The following is a 25144-nucleotide window of genomic DNA, read 5'->3' as shown; positions in this document are numbered from 1 at the left end:
GGAGTTGATTAGTTTTTTTTAGAGCAGCCTCTGTGGCAGTAGCACAGCTGCACATAACAGCTCTATAGACATTAACACGCTCGTTCCGAGATGTTATTGTTTCCATGGCAACAGCTCGTTCCCCGGGACTCGTACTGCAGACGCTCCACGTAAACAGATCTTATGGTGAAGTTCTCTTCAACAATACAAAGAGTCTCCAGGATCAGGATCAGTGATCACGAGGATTAGTAAACACGGGTTTATTAGCTGATGATGATGATGATGATGATGATGATGATGAAGAACAGTGTTCTAAATAAAGTCTTCAAATGAAATGCGTCGTGTGATTTTGCACTGTGAAGCTCAGGACATGAGGATGTGTAGCTGAGACACATGAAGCTGCTGAGCGAGATGGTCGTCCTGGGGTTACGTAGACGAACAGGAACAGAATAAAGCGCACTCATGGCTGTACTTGTGCTACGACACCTTTATGCCCCTTCACTACTGGTGCAAGCGAATGAGCTTCAAAAATCGATGCAGTGTAAATCATCTGAATTCCATAAAATCCACAGGGTCAGAGTTTTCAGCAGCGATCAGTTCTGCACGCTTCATTCCTTTTCTCTTGGCACAGACCCGACCTTCCCTCCTTCCCTCCTTCCCTCCTTTTCTCCACACAGTTCATTCTGAGTGCAGCTGAGGCGGAGGGAATTCGGGGTACGACGGCTCCGTCAGGTAGCCGCAGATTCTCCCGGTTTTTGCACTCACATCGTTTACTTTCTAATTTTTTTCGTTTTTTTCCCCAAGATTTCCAACAGCTTTACTAGTGGTGCAGAAAAATCATGAAGACAATGTTCTAAGGTGCTCACAGAGGTGCTGTAGACACCTGAAATACACACAGATAAAGCAGAACAAATAAAGTTTATCCAAAAGAGAAGCACTTTTTATTTCTCTGAACTTTGACCTGGGTTTTAGTCAGCCACACTTATATGGGTACTGGGAGTACTGGGAGAGTGGCCCAGTGGTTAAGATGCTGGACTCTTGAACAGATGGTCCTGAGTTCACATCCCAGGATCGTCAAAATGCCGCTACCTTAACGCTCAGCTGTATAATAGAGATTAACGTGGCATAAGAGTCAAAATAATTATCTGTAATAGAAATAAAGACGGTGCTAAGACATTTTAAACAAGAGTAAGTGATTCATTTGAATGTAACGGAGACGATGTTGCGGTGTTTTGACGATGTGGCTGTGTTTCCAGTTACTTTTCCTCTGTTAGACTCAGGACAAGATGCCCGTCAACTGTTCCATTATTGTCTCACGTCAACACAAGTAGCAATGTCCCGTCAGTCGCTCGGGAAAAGTGGACGTCTACCAAATGCTGTAAAAAAGGTGGAAATGTAAACTACAAACATGGCCGCTTTGGATACAGCCCCAGCACCGGCATTCACTAAATTCCAGGGGTTTCGTTACCACGACGTAAAGTGAGCGTGTTTCCGGAGTTCTTGGAAAAACGCCCTCTTTCAAAAAAAAAGAGCATATTACGAAGGACAAAAGAGTCATACAGGTAGATTTATTTTAGAAAACAAATAAACAACCAAAAACTACGTTTATAGTTAGGGTTAGATTATCAAATAGGCCACGCCTACTCGATGACGCAATATCTGTTACGCTGTTCTGAAATCCCTGGAAATAAGTGCATCCCCCAGCACCAGCAGCTTTACCACCTTCCTGAACATCAGGACTCATTTCACCCTCAGGTCCTGTGCCGGACTTTACCACGCTGTGTGTCGCTGATTATCGTGGCTCTGTTTGTTTGGATTATTGTCTGTTTCCTGATTTACGAGAGTGTTTTATTTTGTCTGCTTTTTCTGTTTGATGCTCCGGTTTTGACTTCGATGTTACTGACTTTGTTAAAACTGACTTATTTTTGTTGTAAGCGTTCATTCTAAACCTTCCAACCTTTTAGTTTAATAACACAAAACATCACAATATTACACTAACGTAATGTACGAGGAAATCACTTCGCTGTTAAAATATTTAACTGTGCACCTCCTGGTTCCTGGAAAAAATAATGATGTTCGTGTTGCACAAATAAAAGAAAAATTGTGGAAAAGGTTTGAAGAAAAAAGTCATAAAGCTTATATTTAGTTTGCAAAACTAACTAACTAACTAACTAACTAAATAAATAAATAAACAACACACCCAAACAGTGGGACTGCAGGATCTTTGTGTATCATGCTTTTGGTTGTTGTTTTATAAGAAGGTGTTGTCTACGTAAGAAGGGCGTGGCTACACCTTGGTGGAGACTTTTGTGGGCGGGGCTTTCCATACTCACATGCTCCGCCCTCCAACTGAAGCGCTGTTACGTGCTAATGTTGTATGAACCTGAACGTTTTTTTTCAACGTTTTACAATTTAACAACGTTTCTTCGTAACGTACGAGGAAATCACTTCGCTGTTAAAATATTTAACTCTGCACCTCCTGGTTCCTGCTCAGGTTCGGTTGTTGAGACGTTTCTTCCAGTCTAGCGGTCAGGAACGAGAGCTGCACCTGATCACCAGCGTCTGAGGATAAAAACGGAATTGAAATCAGCATCCACGGTGTGTTGGGTTAAGAGAAGCGTGTTGTGTTGTGGATTTAAATCTCCTGCGTTTTTAATCCCGCCCCCAAGTTGTACAAGTTGTAATGAGCTCGTGTTGGTGTAATTTTATTTCTCCAGAGCGACTTCTGTTAAAGCCTCGTCTCTCTCTCTCTCTCTCTCTCTCTCTCTCTCTCTCTCTCTCTCTCTCGTCCTGGTGTACGACCGCGAGTCAGTCACGCCGTGTTTACTTTGTCCTATTTTTCTTTCTTTCTGTTTACTCTAATAAAGTGCCAGTGTTACAGCAACAACAGGAAGTGTGTCACGGAGCCTCGGACACCAGAACCAGGAGCGCAGCCAGGGATTATGGGGGATTATTTCCCTTTGATCTGCTCCAAAACAGGATGACGGCAAGGAGGAAATGAGAAAAGAAGCAAAGCTGCTACATAATTCTACCTTTTTATCTTTTCCCTTTGTGTCTTGGTTTCTAGGTGACGATTGGTTTTGCAGTCAGAATGAAATGAATGGAGAGAAACAGAGAAAGATGGAGACGGAAACCTGCTAAAGCGAGCTTGCTTTAATCTCTTTATTTTCTGCTTGAGACATTTCACACTTTCGCTTTAGAGCTGTTTAGGGATCGGACAGAATCGGACGTCTGCGACATCTAATGTAAACAGGTGGAGAATCAGACAGGTGATGATGCCGAACTCGCACAAATACGACCAGCGAGTGAAGCGACATCAGGCTAAAGGTCATTTAGTATTTAAGTAAGAAATAATTTCATTATAAAATGATTCGTTTATTTCCAAATCCTAATCGATATTTCTACAGAGCTACAGAACTCCTAAAGCACTGTGTTGTGGTGGTGTAGGTTGTGGTGCTGGTGTAGTGTGAGGTGGTGTAGGTTGTGGTGTTGTAGGTTGTGGTGTTGTAGGTCGTGATGGTGGTGTAGGTTGTGATGGTGGTGTAGGTTGTGGTGGTGGTGTAGGTTGTGGTGGTGGTGTAGGTTGTGGTATTATAGTGTGTGGTGGTGTAGGTTTTGGTGGTGTTGTAGGTTGTGGTGTTGTAGGTTGTGGTGTTGTTGTAGGTCGTGGTGGTGTTGTAGGTTGTGGTGGTGGTGTAGGTTGTGGTGGTGTTGTAGGTTGTGGTGGTGTTGTAGGTTGTGGTGGTGTAGGTTGTGGTGGTGTTGTAGGTTGTGGTGTTGTAGGTTGCGGTGGTGTTGTAGGTTGTGGTGGTGTAGGTTGTGGTGGTGTTGTAGGTTGTGGTGTTGTAAGTTTTGGTGGTGTTGTAGGTTGTGGTGGTGTAGGTTGTGGTGTTGTGTTGTTGTAGGTTGTGGTGGTGTTGTAGGTTGTGGTGGTGTTGTAGGTTGTGGTGTTGTAGGTTGTGGTGGTGTTGTAGGTTGTGGTGGTGTTGTAGGTTGTGGTGTTGTTGTAGGTTGTGGTGGTGTAGGTTGTGGTGTTGTGGTGTTGTTGTAGGTTGTGGTGGTGGTGTAGGTTGTGGTGGTGTAGGTTGTGGTGTTGTGGTGGTGTTGTAGGTTGTGGTGTTGTTGTAGGTTGTGGTGTTGTTGTGGTGGTGTTGTAGGTTGTGGTGGTGTTGTAGATTGTGGTGGTGTTGTAGATTGTGGTGGTGTAGGTTGTGGTGGTGTTGTAGGTTGTGGTGGTGTAGTGTTTGATTACAATATGGCAGAACTTCCTAAAATGCTGGATTTTAAATACAGTATTTCCTGCTCGACCGAATTTGTATTTTTCTTTTTTTTAAAACAAAAATAATTATTATTCATGTTGCCCAAATAAAAAAAAATTGTGGAAAATTTTTGAAGAAAAAAGTAATAAAGCTTATATTTAGTTTGTAAAACTGCATAATAACTAACTAAATAAATAAATAAATAAAGAAAGAAACAGCAACACAAGCAAACAGTGGGACTGCAGGATCTTTGTGTATCATGCTTTTGGTTGTTGTTTTATAAGAAGGTATTGTCTATGTAAAAAGGGCGTGGCTACACCTTGGTGGAGACTTTTGTGGGCGGGGCTTTCCATACTCACATGCTCCGCCCTCCAACTGAAGCGCTGTTACGTGCTAATGTTGTACAAACTGCGCTGTGGTGACGTTAGTCCTGACGTTAGCCCTGACGTTAGCCCTGACGTTAGTCCTGACGTTAGCCCTGACGTTAGCCCTGACGTTAGTCCTGACAGTATCCCTGACGTTATTCCTGACGTTAGCCCTGACGTTAGTCCTGACGTTAGTCCTGACGTTAGCCCTGACGTTAGTCCTGACGTTAGCCCTGATGTTAGTCCTGACGTTAGCCCTGACGTTAGTCCTGACAGTATCCCTGACGTTAGCCCTGACGTTAGTCCTGACATTTGCCCTGACATTAGCCCTGACAGTATCTCTGAAATTAGCCCTGATGTTAGCCCTGACAGTATCCCTGATGTTAGCCCTGACGTTAGCCCTGACGTTAGTCCTGACGTTAGTCCTGACGTTAGCCCTGACGTTAGTCCTGACGTTAGCCCTGACGTTAGTCCTGACGTTAGCCCTGACGTTAGTCCTGACAGTATCCCTGACGTTAGCCCTGACGTTAGTCCTGACATTTGCCCTGACATTAGCCCTGACAGTATCTCTGAAATTAGCCCTGATGTTAGCCCTAATGTTAGTCCTGATGTTAGTCCTGACGTTAGTCCTGATGTTAGTCCTGACGTTAGCCCTGACGTTAGTCCTGACGTTAGCCCTGACGTTAGCCCTGACGTTAGTCCTGACGTTAGCCCTGACGTTAGTCCTGACAGTATCCCTGACGTTAGCCCTGACGTTAGTCCTGACGTCAGCCCTGACGTTAGCCCTGACGTTAGCCCTGACGTTAGCCCTGACAGTATCCCTGATGTTAGTCCTGACGTTAGTCCTGACGTTAGCCCTGACGTTAGCCCTGACGTTAGCCCTGACAGTATCCCTGACATTAGCCCTGACTTTAGCCCTGATGTTAGTCCTGACGTTAGCCCTGACAGTATCTCAGACGTTAGCCCTGACGTTAGCCCTGACGTTAGTCCTGACGTTAGTCCTGACGTTAGCACTGACAGTATCCCTGACGTTAGTCCTGACGTTAGCACTGACAGTATCCCTGACGTTAGTCCTGACGTTAGCACTGACAGTATCCCTGACGTTAGTCCTGACGTTAGCCCTGACGTTAGTCCTGACGTTAGGCTAAAGCCTGAGAACGTCTGTTTATAGCGTTTGCTCTCAGACATGCTGCCATGTGTCTCTAACTGAACTTAACCCTTTGGACCAGGACTCTGATAAAAGTGACTTCCGGGACGTTTTCATTCAGTGTAAATAAACGTCTGATGTTGTGTCTGTGAGTCTGATCTAAAGTGAGTCAGGACTCAGTGTGTTTTAGACGTGTGTTTGTCGATGATCTTACACTGAATTTTAGTGTTAAAGATAACAAACACTTGGAGCATCTCAGAGAGCAGAAATGGGTTTGATGTCAACATTTACTCTGAAGATACAAACATTTTTTTCATTTTTCTGTACTTTCCTATAAATATATCACCTCCAGTGTTGTAGAGAAAAACAGAAGTGCTAATTAAACTCTACTGAGTCCTGAGTGTCTGCTGTGAGCTTCATATTAACACCACTGTGGAGTGAGACGTGACAAAGACGTTCACTCATCAACATAGACACAATAAAGCAGGAGGAGTTTAGGTCATGGAAGTCGTTGTCGTTGTTGTTGTTGTTGTTGTTGTTTGGAAGCCCGCCTCTTCTCGTCTCCTTATGACCGGCGCCTTCGCTGATGTGTTAAACATCTGTTTCACCCTCGTCGCCTCTTAATCGTCTCCGTATGTTTGTGAGGTCTGTGGACGTGAGCCGTTGAGAAATGATCAGAGTCTCGCTGTCTGACTGACTGCACGCCGCCTGCTTCGCTTTCCTCGTACCGATTTATCTTCATCAGGTGGATCGTATCGACGAGTCAATCGACGTGTTATTATTTATATAGAGTAAAAAGCCCTGGCCTGTGGATCAGAGAGCGTCAGTGTGTGGATTTAATTACAGATCTCTGAAGGGAGAAGGTGCAGGAGGACGCAGCGTTCACACGGCATTAATCAGGGAATAAATCACACAGAGGAAATGAGTACATGGAGCGTGGATGTGTACAGCTACAAAGCTCTGACACTGGAGACTCCTTAAATTAGACTCCTTCTGTTCTCCTCACAGAAACATCACAGTATCTCATACAAATAACATTATAATTATTAACTTAGCTAAGCTTACGTCGCATAGCTGTTAAATAAATAGCTACTAGAGCAGAGAGAGTGTTAGCTAAGCGACATAGCTGGGTAACACTAGACACTTAGCAAAGCACCAACTAGCTGGCTACGTTAAAGGGGCGGTGCACATTGTTTGAGAAATGCTTTAGAAAACTGAGTCGGGCCAAGAAACAAAACAACCGTGTAGCCAATGAGCAGAAAGGGCGTGTCTTGTCAATATGCGGCGGAGAGAGTGTTCAGCGCGCATGTCTGACATTAGCATAAAGGGGCGTGTCTTGTCAATATGCGGGGGAGAGAGAGTTCAGTGCGCATGTGTGACATTAGCATAAAGGGGCGTGTCTTGTCAATATGCGGGGGAGAGAGAGTTCAGTGCGCATGTGTGACATTAGCAGAAAGCGATTGAAACATTGACATGGCAGATAAAAACGAAACGCGAAGAAAGGCTTACGATAAGGCAAGAAGTAGGACGTGTTAATATAGGATCAGCTTTCCAGCGCTGGAGAGAACTGAACGTCTTCCGCGTGAAACGGAGCTAAACCTTTCACGGTACAACACACAGTACTACACAAACACATGTGTATTACCATAGTGTTACTCATTGTGTTCATTTACTGATAAAAATATCCCCTCGGCCAGCCGCCACAGCAGGTTACGCCATAATAGTTGCCTGGGTTGCGTATGTATGTGTGGGGCGGAGCTATCAAAACGGGTGGGACCCATTTGGATTAGGGGCGTGTTTGTTTTGGTGATTTCAAATGTCAACATCAAACACGCGCAACGCACCTTTAAAATCATGCTGGTGTGTGGATTAGTGACTAAATTGTGTCTAAATTGTGAACGAGCGTCTAATGAGGAAATTGATGAATTGACGTGTAATTCCAGGTCAAAGGGCTGCGATCTGTGTGATTTTCTCCTCATCAGGATCTAAAGGAACTGTTTCTCTGTGTCTGCGAGTGGCAGTTATGTTTTTACGCGAGAGCAGATTTGTTTGTCCGGTAGTTAGCGAGCGAGGAGATGGCGAGTGGGTGATGTCACAGCGGGGGTCCACAGCATGATGGTCTTGTGCCAGCTTCCTGCAGCACGTCTTCCTTGGCAGAGCTCCATGCGTAACGGGGACTCGTGCTCAGAGAAAGGTTAATGCTCACACACGGTGGAGCTGACATGATTAGTTAGACCTGAGCTCGTTCCCCTGCTTAGCGACCTCTCTGTAGGACACGGGGACGCTGTAGCTGCACTGCAGCTCTCTAACACGTAAGTGATGATAATGAGCTCCGGGGCTGCAGGTTTACGGCGACTCCATTAAAATGATGGACACAAAATTGTAGTGGGGTGTAATGATGCCACAGGAAACGTCTCCTCCTGTTGTGTGATGAGCTCTGTGTGTGTGTGTGTGTGTGTGTGTGTGCATGTCTGTCTGTGTGTTTTACACAATACAGTAAGTACATGATCAGATTCTTCAAATCTTTCATTTATATTAGCTTTTTTTTGGCAATTGATAACTGTATGTATCTATGCACAGGCCACGCCTACTTCACTGTTACTGACATACAGAGACCACACCTCCTTTACTGATTCTGACAGATGCCACGCCTACTTCACTGTTACTGACATATACAAAGGCCACACCTCCTTTACTTATTCTGACAGGCCACGCCTCCTTCACTGTTACTGACATATACAGAGGCCACGCCTCCTTCACTGTTACTGACATATACAGAGGCCACGCCTCCTTCACTGTTACTGACATATACAGAGGCCACGCCTCCTTCACTGTTACTGACATATACAGAGGCCACGCCTCCTTCACTGTTACTGACATATACAGAGGCCACGCCTCCTTCACTGTTACTGACATATACAGAGGCCACGCCTCCTTCACTGTTACTGACATATACAGAGGCCACAGTCTGTCCCTGATTAAGACTATAGGCTGGAGAAGGTCTTCATTGGTCCCAGCAGTGTATTATGACTTCCTGTTTGTCACCACGCCCCCTTTCCTCCTCCTCCTCTGAACACACAGGCAGTGTTTTAGAGAACCAGACAGAAACCCATTTCTGCATGCAGGGTCACATATTAGTGGTCATCATGAAAAGATCTGAATAATGTCAAAGATGAGCAAAAGTGAGAGAGAGACTGCTGACTCTTACACATACTGCTTCACTGTGTGTGCGTGCACGTGTCTGTGTGTGTGTCTGTGTGTGTGTCTGTGTGTGTGTTTCTGTGTGTTTCTGTGTGTTTGTGTGTGTCTGTGTGTGTGTGTGTGTGTGTGTGTGTGTGTCTGTGTATATGTGTGTGTGTGTGTGTGTGTCTGTGTCTTGTGTATATGTGTGTCTGTGTGTGTGTGTTTGTCTGTGTGTGTGTTTGTCTGTGTGTGTGTCCGTGTCTCTGTGTGTGTGTGAGTGTGTGTGTTTGTCTGTGTGTGTGTGTGTGTTTGTCTGTGTGTGTATGTGTCTCTCTGTGTGTGTGTGTGTGTGTGTGTTTATCTCTGTGTGTGTGTGTGTGTCTCTCTCTGTGTGTCTGTGTGTGTGTGTCTCTCTGTGTGCGTGTGTGTGTCTCTGTGTGTGTGTGTGTCTCTGTGTGTGTGTGTGTCTCTGTGTGTGTGCCTGTGTGTGTGTGTGTCTGTGTGTGTGTGTGTTTGTGTGTGTGTGTGTTTGTGTGTGTGTGTGTGTTTCTGTGTGTGTGTGTGTGTGTTTGTGTGTGTTTGTGTGTGTGTGTGCACTAAATGATTCGATTCTCCTTGTTTGCCGAGTTAAATGCTGGGTTCCTGAACCAGCACACAGCAGGAGACGTGACGCCGTTTCTTCCACAGTCGGTCTTTTACAGACGGCTCGTTTCTGACGCCGCGAGCGTTTGCGCATCTAAAAACCTGGTCGCCAGGCAACAGTTGCTATGGCAACCTCAGGGCGTGTGTTCTCACACAGCTCTGTGTCAGCGTGTGACCTGCTTGTTAACCCACGACTTTCTTTAACCATGTTTTTCATTTAATGAGCAGCAGCAGATTAAAGCAGAAGGCCGTGTAATCCCTCCTGGTGTTTGTGTTCCTGTCTTCTTTTCCTTTTTTACCTTTTCTTTTGCAAGAGGGAGGATAGAAATGTGCCCTGACTCTCACGCATATTAATCTTTATAATTAACAAGTTATTTTCCCTTCTTTTTGTCAGGTGGTGTTTTCCCCCAAATCTAGCCAAAGTAACTGCAGTGAGATTTACCCCCACTGCAGTGAGATTTACCCCCACTGCAGTGAGATTTACCCCCACTGCAGTGAGATTTACCCCCACTGCAGTGAGATTTACCCCCACTGCAGTGAGATTTACCCCCACTGCAGTGAGATTTACCCCCACTGCAGTGAGATTTACCCCACGCTTCATCTCTACCTTACAAGAGCGATGTGGCGGCGCTTTAGGCTTTTATTCCTGGAGTCTGTTCTTCTCTCTCACCTACAAACCTGTCACGCTAACACCACAATCATCACTAACTAACCCAGACGAGTCTCTTCTGTAACTCACCATAAGCGTGTCCTCTGGCTGCATTGCATTCTGGGACGTTGAGTCCAGCGTGTCTACCGACGTCTCCACTGGCTCAGAGTTTACCGATCTGTCAGTTTTGGATGAGCGGATAAAGGAATAAGTGTATTATTGTGAGGAAATGGAGCTGAAGTGATGTGTTATTCCTCCACTGTCTCTCCAGCATCCTCTCCTTCTTTCCTCTCACACTGCTTTACAGTATCGAGCGTTTGGAACACAGATCACGTTACAGGTTTCTGGTGATGAATCTGAATCTGCTCACCAGTCCTTATTACAGCAGGACTTTGTTTGTCTCACAAGGACCTGGAGGTGTTTAACTGTATAATAAACTCCATGGGACGGTTGGGGGTGGATTTATCTCATGAACGTTGTTTAGATTCATCAGTAATATTTTGTGGAGACATGGGGCTTTTCTTTCCTGGATTTTTATGCTGATGAACCAAAAACAGACCTCAGTGTGTGGACCCCTACATATAAACTATGATGATGAGACTTTTGTGGAGTTTATTAAGAGATCCTTCATCATTCTCAGGCCAAAGAGACTTGGATTTACAAGGATTGGATTTACTTGGATTTAAGTTACATTCATGGCTTTCTGGCACACAAACACATGGTTACACGAGGAAAAATGAAAAAGAGAGAGACCGACAGAGAGACTGACAGTGAGACAGAGAGACCGACAGCGAGAGAGAGAGAGACCGACAGAGAGACCGACAGCGAGAGAGAGAGACCGACAGCGAGAGAGAGAGAGAGAGAGAGACCGACAGCGAGAGAGAGAGAGACTGACAGCACGAGAGAGAGACCGACAGAGAGACCAACAGCTAGAGAGAGAGAGACCGACAGCGTGCGAGAGAGACCGACAGCACGCGAGAGAGACTGACAGCGAGAGAGAGAGACCGACAGAGAGACCGACAGCGAGAGAGAGAGAGAGAGACCGACAGCGAGAGAGAGAGACAGCGAGACCGACAGCGAGACCGACAGCGAGACCGACAGCGAGACAGACAGAGAGACCGATAAAGAGACAGACAGTGAGAGAGAGAGACTGACAGAGAGACCGATAGCGAGAGAGACCGACAGCGAGAGAGAGAGAGAGAGACCAACAGCGAGAGAGAGAGAGACCGACCGAAAGACAGACAGAGAGACCGATAAAGAGACCGACAGCGAGAGAGAGAGATTTTTTTTCACATCTACATGCTGAACTCCAGCTCCAACCTTCTGATCAGTAACCCAGTGTGGACCTTTTGAAGGAACCACCCACAGGTTCTCCTGTGACTCTTAAACTTGGGTTCTTGGAGTCCAGAATGTCCATTACACCATAGAACCGCAGACAGACAGACAGACAGGCAGGCAGAAAAAGAGACAGAGGGGGAGAGAGAGAGAGAGAGAGGCTGGCAGACAGACAGAACAGACAGAGATATAAAAAGAGAGAGAGAGAGAGACAGACAGAAAAAGAGAAGTCTATAAGAGAGCCTCATCTCATGTAAAAGTGTCAGTGTTTCTTGTCCATTGTGTGTGCAGTGAGATACAGAGCATTTAACACACACACACACACACACACACACACACAGAGGTCATTCCCCTTTACCCCAGCAGGCTCCACATGAGACCCGACTCCTGGTTCCTGGTTTTCCTGCTGCCACAAACATTCAGTCCTTCTCTTTAACACGCTTCCTGTTTTGTCGGCACTTTTATGTTTTTAACGGAAGCGTCTTAAGCAGCGTTTCCTGTGTGGAATTTCTGCTCGTTTGTCAAACAATAACCTGCCGGAAATCGGCCGTGTGTTCGGCGAGTTTATCCCTCAGAGATCAGGAGTTCTGGAAGCTGATTGGTCAGAAGGTGGGGATTAGTTTGCTCTGACCGTTCGGACGCCTCCATGACAGAGGAGGTGTTTTTTGTTTTGTTTTCAACAACAGATTGAGAATAAATCCATGAAAAAAGAAAGGTGTTTGTCTCAGTACCGGACCGACTCCGAGCCGTTTGAGGACGCGCGCGATTTGTTAATCAAATCCCACAGCACGTTGATTTTAAGCTCAGCCTGAGCCGTGGGGGTCGTAACGTGACACGCCGCACACGTGAGGATCGCCACAGATGACCTGAGACTCAATACCTGTAGTCAAATCGTAACGACGAGGACTGGAACACAGAGTGTGCTGCTGCTTACAGGAAAGAAATCAGTAACGATCCGTAGAAAGCGCGAGCGTAAGGACGACGGTGTCGAATCCGAAAGCAGCAAACAATCCAGAACTCCAGAAAAACACAGCAACAGGAGGCAGGAAGACGATCAGCAACCAGAACAGACAGTCAGCGAGACAAAGAGTCGGAAAAACACAACAATGTTCACGTACAAAGGAGCAGAGAAACGACTGGAATTACAGCAAAACACTAACAATACTTCACCAGGAACTGGAGCGAAAGGTTCTAGAGGCTCAGTACAGAACCCCAGAGTTCCATAAAGATAGCAAGTAACATGATGTTAATTACACAAGCGTCAGATAAATAAATAAAAGCTGAGCTCTGGATCGTCAGGAGATCAGTGTTTTGTTATTTAAATGAAATAAAATGCTATTTAAGTATAAGTATTTATTATTTATTTAATGTCTATAATAATGAATTCAAATAAAAAAATGACGAATAAATTCACAAAAAAAGCGAAAAGGGAGAACAGAAGTCTTTAAACAACATTAGCCGTTTGCAAAATTGTGGTTGCCGTGGCAACAGCTTTGTTCCAACTTTGCTTGTAAATAAACCGCCGAAGACAAATAATGAGGTTTAAGATGAAGAGATGATTTACGTTTGTGTTCAAATTAAAACCTATATAATTATTCATCATTTTTAAAGAGTCTTTAATTGGCGTTCGGAGGTGTCGTGTCTTTCAGAAGGGGTGTGTGTGTGTATCTGTGTGTGTGTGTGTGGCTGGTTTCCATCAGTGCTCGTCAGATCTTGTTTCATTAACACTTCATTTTCACTTTCTAACGTGTGTGTGTGTACGTGTGTGTGTGTGTGTGTGTGTGTACATTTATTTGCTCTTAATCTTTAAGTCGATACGAATCTGTTTCCGAGGTTGTGAGCTTGTATGCTATTCTAAGTGAGTCCTCAGCTGTCTGTCTCTCTCGCATGCGCGCACACACACACACACACACACACACACATACACAGTCCCTCTATTTTCAACCATGTCTCACTTGTCCCTCTGTGCACGCGTGTGTGTGTGTGTGTGTTTGTGTGTGCGGTCTCCTGAAGCACGTCCCGTCTAGCCGCCCCTGCTGATTGATTGACAGCTGATGCGAGTGACAGGCCTCTCGGGAGCGACGAGCCATCATGCTGTTTGTTTAAGGCAGGACCTGCACACACACTCCGACCGTACAGACCCTCGTACGTACAGGCTGAACCTGTCTGTCAAGACTGTTTCACGTCGGCCGCTGAGCGCTCTTTAGTCCTAACTGTCATCTCTGATGGATGTCTCCATCTTAACACCTCCTTTAAATAAGATCAGTGAGAAGGAGCCTGAACAGGGCCTCCAGATCTCAACTGGAGCTCTAACCAATAGGTTTGGAATAATAGATTGCGGTGTTTTGGGATGACATTTAACGACAAAATCAAACAAGACTGTTTTTTAGTATATGGCTGGGCGATAAAACGATAACGATATGTATCGCAATAGACACGTGATCAATATCAATAACAAAATGTGTTCGATAAAACGTTTGATATTTTTTATTCTTTGTTGGAAGACAACAGTGGTTGCGAAGCAAGTTTGGTTGCATTAACAAAGGCACTCATGCTCTGGTAACCTAGCAAGGTAGGGAGTGACACGCTAACAGCCAATCATGTAACAGTATTTTGTGCTCCTCTGTTTCAGCCTTTGTTTGGGAAGCTCGGTACTGCAGTGCATCTATATACTGTATATTATTCACTCTATAATCCCTCTTTCACTCTTTCAATCTTTGCCTTGAGTTTTATGATATGAACGATGATTCTCATCTTAGACACATTGTCTGCATTGGTACATTTTATTTCTACATGTTTTCTTTGTCTGATTTGTTTTTATTTGATTTTATTCCAAATATTTGGTATAAAACAAGATCTTGGAGATCATTTGCTCAATCTGGCAACCCTGATATTAACCCTTGCCCAGACATTTTTCCCTTTTATTTGGCGGCGAAGTGAGTAACTCTTGTTGATTACGATGGTGTGGGGTGATTAAGTGAGGTCACTGTTACCACACTAACAACCCTGAAAAGTTAGCTCTGGATTTCAGAATTTGAAGACGAGAAGAAATGTATGTGGAGGTAATTAACAGGTTCTAAACTTCCAGATCCAGGTTTATTAAACAAAAAAAATGTTTCATTTAGGACATCCATTAAGTCAGCATTGGGATTTCTAAACCCAGGTCAGGACAAGATGGGGGAAGAGATGAAGGTGGAGAAGGTGGATGAGAAAGAGAAGATGGAGGAGATGGGGAGGAAAAGGTGGATGAGAAAGGAAATGGAGGAGGAGAAGGTGGATGAGAAAGAAGATGGAGGAGATGGAGGAGGAGAAGGTGGATGAGAAAGGAGATGGAGGAGATGGGGAGGAGAAGGTGGATGTGAAAGAGAAGATGGAGGAGATGGGGAGGAAAAGGTGGATGAGAAAGAAGATGGAGGAGATGGGGAGGAGAAGGTGGATGTGAAAGAAGATGGATGAGATGGGGTCTAACTGGAAGAGAAGGTGGATGAGAAAGAAGATGGGGAAGATGGAGTCTAACTGGAGGAGAAGTTTGGATGTAAAAGAGAAGATGGAGGAGATGGGGAGGAGAAGGTGGATGAGAAAGAAGATGGAGGAGATGGGGTTAACTGGAGGAGAAGTTGGATGAGAAAGTGAAGATGGAGGAGATGGGGAGGAAAGGGTGGATGAGAAAGAAGATGGATGAGATGGGGTCTAACTGGAAGAGAAGGTGGATGAGAAAGAAGATGGGGAAGATGGAGTCTAACTGGAGGAGAAGTTTGGATGTAAAAGAGAAGATGGAGGAGATGGGGAGGAGAAGGTGGATGAGAAAGAAGATGGAGGAGATGGGGTTAACTGGAGGAGAAGTTGGATGAGAAAGTGAAGATGGAGGAGATGGGGAGGAAAGGGTGGATGAGAAAGAAGATGGAGGAGATGGGGTCTAACTGGAGGAGAAGGTGGATGAGAGAAGATGCAGGAGATGGGGTCTAACTGGAGGAAATGTTGGATGAGAAAGTGAAGATGGAGGAGATGGGGAGGAAAAGGTGGATGAGAAAGAAGATGGAGGAGATTGGGAGGAGAAGGTGGATGAGAGAAGATGGAGGAGATGGGGTCTAACTGGAGGAGAAGGTGGATGAGAAAGAAGATGGAGGAGATGGGGTCTAACTGGAGGAGAAGTTTGGATGAGAAAGAGAAGATGGAGGAGGAGAAAATGGAGGAGAAGTCTGAGGAGAAGGAGAGGACTCAGGAGAAAGGAAACATGGAGGAGAAGTCATGTGCACCTGTTGAGCAGGTGATGGAGGGGAACTGACTCCTTGCTTGGTTGGACAGATCTTCCCACAGGCACACTGATGATGACCATCATCACAGCGATGCTCCTCTCAGGAACATCTTTACATTCACTGCCTGATTTAATCGTGTACGTTCATGAACGACTCCTTTATCAAAGGTTCAGACAGAGACTGTGGAGCATTTCTGATTGGTCAGGAATTGTCATGTTACTATAGTAACAGCCTCCTCACAGGAATTTAATAAATAAAATCACTGTGGTGTAGCAGCAACTACACACTTTGGGGAAAAATCAGGGTCACAGTAACTCTGAGCTTCTTCTTCATCCCGCCTTCGTGGCTCAGACGATGCCGGTGCGATTTGTCACCCCAGGAGGCAGAACATGGGGTAGAAGTGGAATCTAGGTCAAGGCTGAGCGAGTGATGCATCGATTGTGACGACTGTCCATTTACTTCCATTTCCCCTGTGTCTCTGGCTCAGGAGAGTAAGCTGCTTGGCTGAAGATCATAGATGCTCTCGCTGTACTCTGAGCACAAAATCTTCTTTAGGGGTTCTTCACAGATAAAGGTCAGGAATTCTGTAATGTCCTAAATGGGTTCCTGTAAGGGTTCTCTGTTTTCCAGAACGGAATCTTGGGGCTAAAACAAAAGAACATCGAGTTCTAGTTTCCCCACAACCTTAGCGAAAAGCTTTGCCCCTGTGTTGGTGAACATTTAAGGTACCATGTAGAACCCAGAGAGGCTTTCTCTTTAGGTAGTCAAGGCTCCCTGGCTTCCTAAATGGGTTCTGCATAGAACCGTCCCTCATAGGGAAGCAGATTGTGGTAGGTTCAACATTCTGCAGTACCTTTAGTAGCCGTTCTTCTGAAGAGATGAGCTAAAGAACCCTTCAGGATTCACTCCTCCCTTCTAAGATTGAGGAACCAAGATAAGAACCAGTGTGGGTTCCATCCATCTATCCATCCATTTATTCATCCATCATTGTACAGTGTGTACTTACACACAAAAGTATGCAGAAAACAACAAGAGGGTTTCAGAAGAGATTCCACATTCTTAGAAAAACAGAATAATCCCAAAGCGTGAAGAGCTTCTTCGCAACGCTAGAATTGTTCTCCATCCTCAGAACCAGTGGAGAACCCTTGTACTATGTAGTTAAAAGTCTGAAGTGGCCGTAGATGGTGTTGGAGGCTAGTTAAATTTTCTCTGCTCTTAGCTTCGTCTGGTGTACAGTTCTGTTTAGACGCTAGCTACATAGCTGCATTAAGGCACTTAAACATTAAGGTTCTAAACGTCTTCCGTCAGTGCTCAGTGGGAAACGACTGGAGGAGGTTCCTGTCAGGTTCTCTTTGATTCTCTGTAGTCACATAGGAACCTGATCTGAAAGGGAAACCCACTAATGTCGGGTTCTTCCTGGAAGCTGATCGTACAGCCAAAGAGTCTTTAAGATTTTTTTTTTTGCAGACTTCTTCAGTCAGCTCTCAGTTGTAAAGTGCTGGAGAAGGTTCCTGCCTGGTTCTCTTGTATATTTAAGAATCTTCTTGAAAAAGGTTCCAGTTTGGAGCCTCTTCTAATGGTAGCTACAGATGGTCAGCCGAGGTTTGTGATCGGTTACTAATTGTTTGGTTTGCGTTTTAGCTACTAGCTTCTTCTGACTAGCACTGAGCTCTGAGATGCAGGGGGACGTCTCCACGTGTCCTACTTTTCCCTCAGGCTTCTTCCTGTCTTGTTGGACATTTGCTCTTTTGTTGGTGTGTTTTAACGCTTTATAGAAAAGGAGGACAGTAGAAACGCTGCGAGGCTGGAAACGGACGAGTAATTCAGCTGCAACTGATTTTTTCCTCTATTTCTTTTTAACAAAAGCTTTGTGGTTTTCCATCAGATTGAAGTCATCTGAGCGAGAAGCCCTTCCCGCTTCTTGGCCATGATGGAGACAGGAAGCTATGAAGAGCTTTTATTTTTTATGTGTTTGATCCCTTTGTCATGATCATCTTGTATTTTTTTGTCTGTGTTTTCTTTGTTCTCGTGCTGTTTTTCTTCTCACTTGGTGTTCTCGTCCCTGTGGGGAACTCGTCTCGCTTGTCTCGCTCGTCTCACTCACAGAGACTCGACTCTTTATCCGTGTGTCTGAGAAGAATGACACGACAAGCGCAGGATTGAGGTTCTTCGGGTTCTTGTTCTTGTGCTCTTTCTGAAGCCGCTTTGCATCATCTGTTAGCTTTTAAAGCTAATCGGTCACTAAAGCACACGTTAAATAGCAACGTGTTTGATTCACGTGCCGCGCTACGTGCTCGCTTATTTACCAGCTTCGTTCTCGTGTTCCATTTGATTAGCAAAGCAAGCTAACTCTTTCAGCTGAGTATAGTAGGTCTGTACACACAGCAGACCCCTCAGGATAGAATCTTCTAGAAATGTTTGTAGAAAACCAACCACATGTTGCTTGCTAGCGTGAGCATAGCGTGAAACAGAGAGATGCTAAATGCTCACATGCTAAATGTGAGGAAGGAAACAGAGGTCTGAAATGAACAAAGTTTTGTCCTAAATGCTTTTGGACCGGTTCTGGTACTGGTTTTTATGTCTCTTCAGCTGGATCCCTTATTACTGAATGTGCCGCTAGACGAACGACGCGCAAGAAAAAAACACAGTCAACATGTAAACAACGCAGTTAAACTCGGGCTTGACGTTAACTGGAGGCTTTGTGGGATCTTATATATCGTCATTTTCTTTAACGTATATATTTTTTAGGTGAAGTTTAAAACGGTCAGCAGGTGTTAAAGATGGCGGTGGATCTGTGAGAGAAAGCGTACGACTGACCGCACAGAGACTTGCGCATGCATCAACGCCACCAGCCGACAACGACTGTATTAAAATCCAAAACTCCTAATTAATGCACCTCTTGCTGACAGAATGGGGGTTGCCTAGCAACAGCCGATGCGAAGAGCTTTGCAGGAAGCGGTGGAATTCGAGCTGGTGAAAGAAGAGAGAAATGAACCAAAAAAACAAAACAGTCTGATTCAGATTCACTCCCATTCAGATATCTCACTGCTTCTGAGCGCATCCTCTTAAAGAAACCCTTTAGCCGCTACATGCTAACCTAGCTTGTGCGTGTGTGTGAAAGAAAGCACTAAAGAGTCAGGCCATGATCAAATGCCACATCTGCTGTTCTCCCTCCTGAATCCAAGCCTTTTTCGTTCATCCTGCTTTGTCTGAGCGTTTCCTGAAGCTATCATGCCGTGTAAATTCCTCGCTCGTTCCCTCGTTAAAGGTTTTGTGAGGAGGACAGGAGAGCTAACCTTGGGATTAGCCGAGGACGGGGCTGTGAATCAGGCCGAGCCACGGTAATTTATTGAAAAGGACAGATAAGGTTTTCTGCAGTGCAAGCAGTTTGGAGATTCACGTGCACACATGCTCGCGCACACACACACACACACACACACACACACACACACACAAAAACACAGACACACACACACACTGCCATACATCATCTGAGGTACGGTTTCAGGACCATGTGCAAAAAAATAACCACAAATGGCTCACAAATCCTCATTAATAATTCATCATCAGGAGCGAGTGAGGAATCTGAGCCGCAGAGAGAGAGAGAGAGAGAGAGAGAGAGAGAGAGAGAGAGAGAGAGAGTCCTCTGCCGCTTCTTTTTAAAGAGCCGCTCATGTTATTGTTGGTGACCAACTTCCAGGAATTGTCACGGATTCTGAGCAGTGAAGCGAGCGCTGCTGCCTAGAGGCAGGCTGTAAAATAAAGCAGTTTCCTGTAGTAAAAGACCAGACACTCTACACCATGTAAAGTTACGACATCATGACACAAAGAGGCGGGGTTTATCTGATTGACCCTTCCACTGTCGTCTTGTTTGACACTACATAGCTACAGAACGTAATGTCACCCGATTGGCTGAGCGATTTAATGCGTTTAACATTAAATGCCACTCTCGTACAGCTGTCACTCTGTTCTGTAGACTACATTCATCTTTGCTTGTCATGTTGCCTAGCAACCAGATCTAACTGTTAACTGTGCGAGCTAACGACTAACTCGGGTTATTGAGAGAGTCGGAGAGTCGGATTGGGTGCGAGAGCTGGTGCGAGAGCAGGTGTCAGGGAGACTTGGAATTAGTTTGCAGTTCATTAACTCTAGGTATAAAACGGATGGTAATTCTTGTGACGCTGTGACGGGAGACGGGAGACGGGTTCCTTACTTGGACTGACCCTCGGAAATCTGAACGTTTAAAACACCTTACTGAGAGCAGATACAATTCTAAGCTAAGATGGATGGAGACAAGGCTGGAGGCGAGGCTGGAGATGAGGATATAGACGAGGATATAGACGAAGATGGAGATGAGGATATAGACGTTGCTGGAGATGAGGATGGAGACTAGGCTGGAGACGAGGATGGAGACTAGGCTGGAGACGAGGATGGACACGAGGATATAGACGAGGATGGAGACGAGGATATAGACGAGGCTGGAGACCAGGATATAGACGAGGCTGGAGACCAGGATATAGACGAGGCTGGAGACCAGGATATAGACGAGGCTGGAGACCAGGATATAGACGAGGATATAGATGAGGATATAGATGAGGATATAGACGAGGCTGGAGACGATGATATAGATGAGGCTGGAGACGACGATATAGACGAGGATATAGACAAGGCTGGAGACGAGAATTTAGACGAGGCTGGAGACGAGGATATAGATGAGGCTGGAGACGAGGATATAGACGAGGATATAGACAAGGCTGGAGACGAGGATATAGACAAGGCTGGAGACGAGGATATAGACGAGGCTGGAGACGAGGACATAGACAAGGCTGGAGACGAGGATATAGACGAGGCTAGAGACAAAGATATAGATGAGGCTGGAGACGAGGATATAGACGAGGATATAGACAAGGCTGGAGACGAGGATATAGACGAGGCTGGAGACGAGGATATAGACGAGGCTGGAGACGAGGATATAGACGAGGCTGGAGACAAAGATATAGACGAGGCTGGAGACAAAGATATAGATGAGGCTGGAGACGAGGATATAGACGACGATATAGACGACGATATAGACAAGGCTGGAGACGAGGATGGAGACGAGGATGATCTCCCGAAGGTTCTTCACACCTGCTTTCATCACACTGGGTGGAGTAAACGCTCCAGGTCACATGATGGGGTTGATCAGTGATGAGTCTCAGTAACTAATGCACTGATGAGTCTGTGTGAACGTTAGCGACTGACGGCTGCCGTTCTAAAGAAGAAATGAAAAAGAGTAAAAAATATTTCACTTTGTAATATTTATCCTTGTGAGTAATAAATAAATAAATAAACATTATCCACGGTGCCTGGTGAATTTTGACATCATCGAACCTCTGACAATGTTCAAAAATATTGGCACCCAACGAACAAAACATGACCCTTTCACTTAATCCCTTTTATTTCTTTCTTTCTTTCTACGTGATATTCACGTGATTCACGTCCCAGAGAAACTGGGATAATAATAATAGAGCTTATTAAGAAAAACAGCCGTGTTGCTGTGGGCAGCCTTTAGGGCCTGTTTTGTCTTTCTCTCTAATAAACGAAGGCAAAAGTAAAAACGATTTGTATGTAAATGTGTCCTCGCTCCTCTCACTTCCTGATTTAGTTTGCCCACAGCACGGGGAGTTTATCACTCTCATTAGGGGCTGATAGATCTGCAGTCCACCAGGAATAGAATAAATAAAATAGAATAAAAACACAGAACGACTTTGTCCTCGCAGAATAGAGCAGAAATGAGCTCATGCTTTACATTTCCAGGGTTAAAGTAAAGCAGCTGTGAGTGTGTAATAGAAACCTGGGGGGAGGGAAGGAGAGGGGGAGGGAGAGAGAGGGACAGAGAGAGAGAGAGAGAGGGACAGGGATGGGGGAGCGAGAGAGAGACAGAGACAGAGAGAGAGACAGGGATGGGGAGCGAGAGAGAGAGATAGGGAGAGACAGGGAGAGAGAGAGAGAGAGAGAGAGAGAGAGAGAGAGAGACAGGGACGGGGGAGAGAGAGATAGGGACAGGAAGCAGAGAGAGAGAGAGAGCAAGACAGGGATGGGAGAGACAGAGACAGGGGCAGACAGAGAGAGAGAGAGAGACAGACTGAGAGAGAAGTGTGCTGAAAGAAAGAATGAAAGAAAGACAGACAAAGACAGAAAGAAAGACAGAAGGAGAGAGAGAGAGAGACAAACAGACTGGCAGAGCAGGAAAGACAGTGGGAGAGAGACAGAGAGAGTGGGAGACTGAAAGAAAGAGACAGAAAGATGAGGGAGAGAGACGGGGAAGGAGAGACAGAAAGGAAGGAAGAAGGACAGAGACAGATGGGGGAAGGGTCAGAGTTAGTGTCACGCTGTAGCACCGGGAAAAAAGAACAAGAAGAAAAATTAAGATTCCTGTAGGCACAATTTGTAGGCACAATTTCACCAAATTGAGTAATTTTTCACAAAAAAGCACAAAAATTTCACCGCTGTAAAGTCCTGCAGAAACTGATTACACTCCAGTTTCACCCAATTGTGAAACATTCTGATTCAATTTACTTTTGTTTAGATAAAATTGTAACGTCGCAGGTTGACGTCAGAGTTTTCAAAAACGTTCACTTTTTGACCGTCTGCACGAGAAACAGAGATGTTCAGAGATGTTGAGTCCAGTGACAGTTTCTTCACCTGAACCCTGTGCATCTCGTCCTGTCTGGCGTCCTGTCCTGCGTCCTGTCCTGCGTCCTGTCCGGCATCCTGTCCTGCGTCCTGTCCGGCATCCTGTCCTGCGTCCTGTCCGGCATCCTGTCCGGCGTCCAGACCTCACGTTCCGTCTGCTGCCTTCCTGAACATCGCCTCACGTGCTGGTGTTTATTTTAGCGAGCTGTTGGATGTGAAACCGTGACCTTTCAGTGAACCTCTAAAGCCATTAAACTCTTCTCCATCACTTTTCTCCACGTTTCTCTCCCGTCCACATGTTTTATTAACTCTCCTCTGATCACACTCACATGAAGCACCGCAGGAGCCCGGAGACTCCAGAACGGCGGGAATTAAAACTTCTATCTGCGTCCTGCTCTGATTTCAGGAGGAAATGAAAGAAAAGCAGATTTGTTGAAGGTTCCTCAGATTTTAGGATGTAAAGAATAACATGAAGAGGCTAAAAAAAAAAAACTAAATCTAAAACATGAAGCTAAGCTGGTGCCTCACGCTGCTCACTGAATCACTACACAGTCGGCTTCAGGTCAGCTTCACTGCACCTCGTTAAACACTTTCAAATAAATCATCTCATCTCCAGACGTGAGGTTTACAGATTTACGGTGTTTTACAGTGTTTTGGCAACGTTGTAGAAACATGAAACAAACAGATAAAATCAACATTTTTAAATTCTTTAAGCTAGAATTGGTTGGTTGGTTGATCCAGTGTGTTGATTTGTTAGATGGTTGGTTATTTAGTTGATTGGTTGGTTGGTTTGTTGGTTGTTGGATTTGTTTGTATTGTTATTGGATTCTGTTTGTTGTTCGATTCAGTTGTTTGATTCAGCTGATTGATTCAGTTGTTTGATTCAGTTGTTTTGTTCAGTTGTTTTGTTCAGCTGTTTGATTCAGCTGTTTGGTTCAGTTGTTTGATTCAGCTGTTTGGTTCAGTTGTTTGATTCAGCTATTTGGTTCAGTTGTTTGATTCAGCTGTTTGAGTCAGCTGTTTGATTCAGCTGTTTGATTCAGTTGTTTGAGTCAGTTGTTTGAGTCAGCTGTTTGAGTCAGCTGTTTGAGTCAGTTGTTTGGTTGATTCAGTCGGTTTATTTGGTTGGTTCATCATCGGCTTCCACTCTGATGTTTATGTAAACGTGTTGCTGAAGATTTTCACATGATTGTTTATTTCATCACATTTTTGGTTTTTTATTTACGAAGTGAAGTTGCTTTGAAAACATGGAGTTGCAGCTGATGTGAAAAACAAGCGTGATGTTCTCGCTGCTCTGAGGTCTGGAACAGAGGAGCTGCAGTGTTGCTCCTCTGAACATATTGGACTGATTTATTCACCGTCTCCTCTGAACCTCTCAACAATGGTGGATGTGTTCAGACCGAGACGTTTGTTCCCTACAGCCAGTGTGTGGCCCAAACCGACAGCCATCCTTAAACTTGATCAGAGCCATCGCTCCGTCTGCTTAGACATAACTGTGATGTGCAGCTGCACCACTGACAGAGCTGCTGCTCTAGAAAACTAATCAACAGCTTCAGACCAATCAGCATCCAGAACTCCAGTTAATGTTTAAATTACAAGTCGCTAACTTCATGCTAGTTGTAATGACTTTAATAAAAAAAAACAGGTACAAATGTGTGTGTGTGTGTGTGTGTGTGTGTGTGTGTGTGTGTGTGTGTGTGTGTGTCCTTGCCCTGGAACAAAGCTATTCATCTTCCTATAATCATAAATCAAATACTTTTTCCCTCCATCTGTACTTTGGCCAAGCATTAACTCTTTCTCACACACACACACACATACACACACACACACACACACACACACACACACACACACACACACACACACTCACTCACACACATACACACACATACTCACACACACACACTCACACACACACACACACACACACTCACACACACACACACACACACACACACACACACACACACACACACATACTCACACACACACACACACACACACATACTCACACACACACACACATACTCACACACACATACTCAAACACACACACACATACACACACACACACCCACACACTCAAACACACACACATACTCACACACACACACACATACTCACACACACACACACATACTCAAACACACACACTAGCACACACACACTCACACACACACACACACACACACACAAACACACACTAGCACACACACACACGTACTACTGACATGCATCAGATATAAACTGCGCTCAGACTTGTTGTGTTCGACTCTGAGTCCCGTCGTCGTTTCCGTCTCCACTGGTTTATTGTGCGTCTGATCAAAGTCTCCGAGGTGAAAGTGATGCTGACGTTTACTTCAGCAATAAAAAGTCTAATCTGGTGATGCTTGGACTTTCAGGTTGGACTTGTTTCCTCACAGTGTTTAAACATTTTGTCCTGTTTTCCGTGTGATAATAAAGCTAATTAAACACACACACTTTTAAATGTTGTTTTTTTTTTCTTGGTTTGTTTTTTTAACACCATCTTTATCAACTGTTCGGGTTTTTCTCTTTTTTTTTTAAATTTCATTATTCCTTTTTATGGAAATCTTTTCTGTATTTTTGTTCATTTCTAGTAATAAAATTTCTATTTCCTGTTTATTTATTTATTT

At 44.9% G+C, this 25144-nt stretch overlaps 1 protein-coding gene across 2 annotated transcripts in view; it reads left to right on the top strand.

Annotated features, from left to right (window-relative positions):
* Window positions 1-25144, top strand: part of tanc2a (tetratricopeptide repeat, ankyrin repeat and coiled-coil containing 2a) — a 126896-nt gene that overhangs the window by 31950 nt on the left and 69802 nt on the right. The gene's annotated exons all lie outside the window — the stretch shown is intronic.

The sequence above is a fragment of the Tachysurus vachellii genome, chromosome 21 (genome assembly GCF_030014155.1).
Source record: "Tachysurus vachellii isolate PV-2020 chromosome 21, HZAU_Pvac_v1, whole genome shotgun sequence".
Taxonomy (NCBI): domain Eukaryota; kingdom Metazoa; phylum Chordata; class Actinopteri; order Siluriformes; family Bagridae; genus Tachysurus; species Tachysurus vachellii.
The sequence above is the reverse complement of the archived record's forward strand: the minus strand, read 5'-3'. Positions and strand labels throughout refer to the sequence as shown.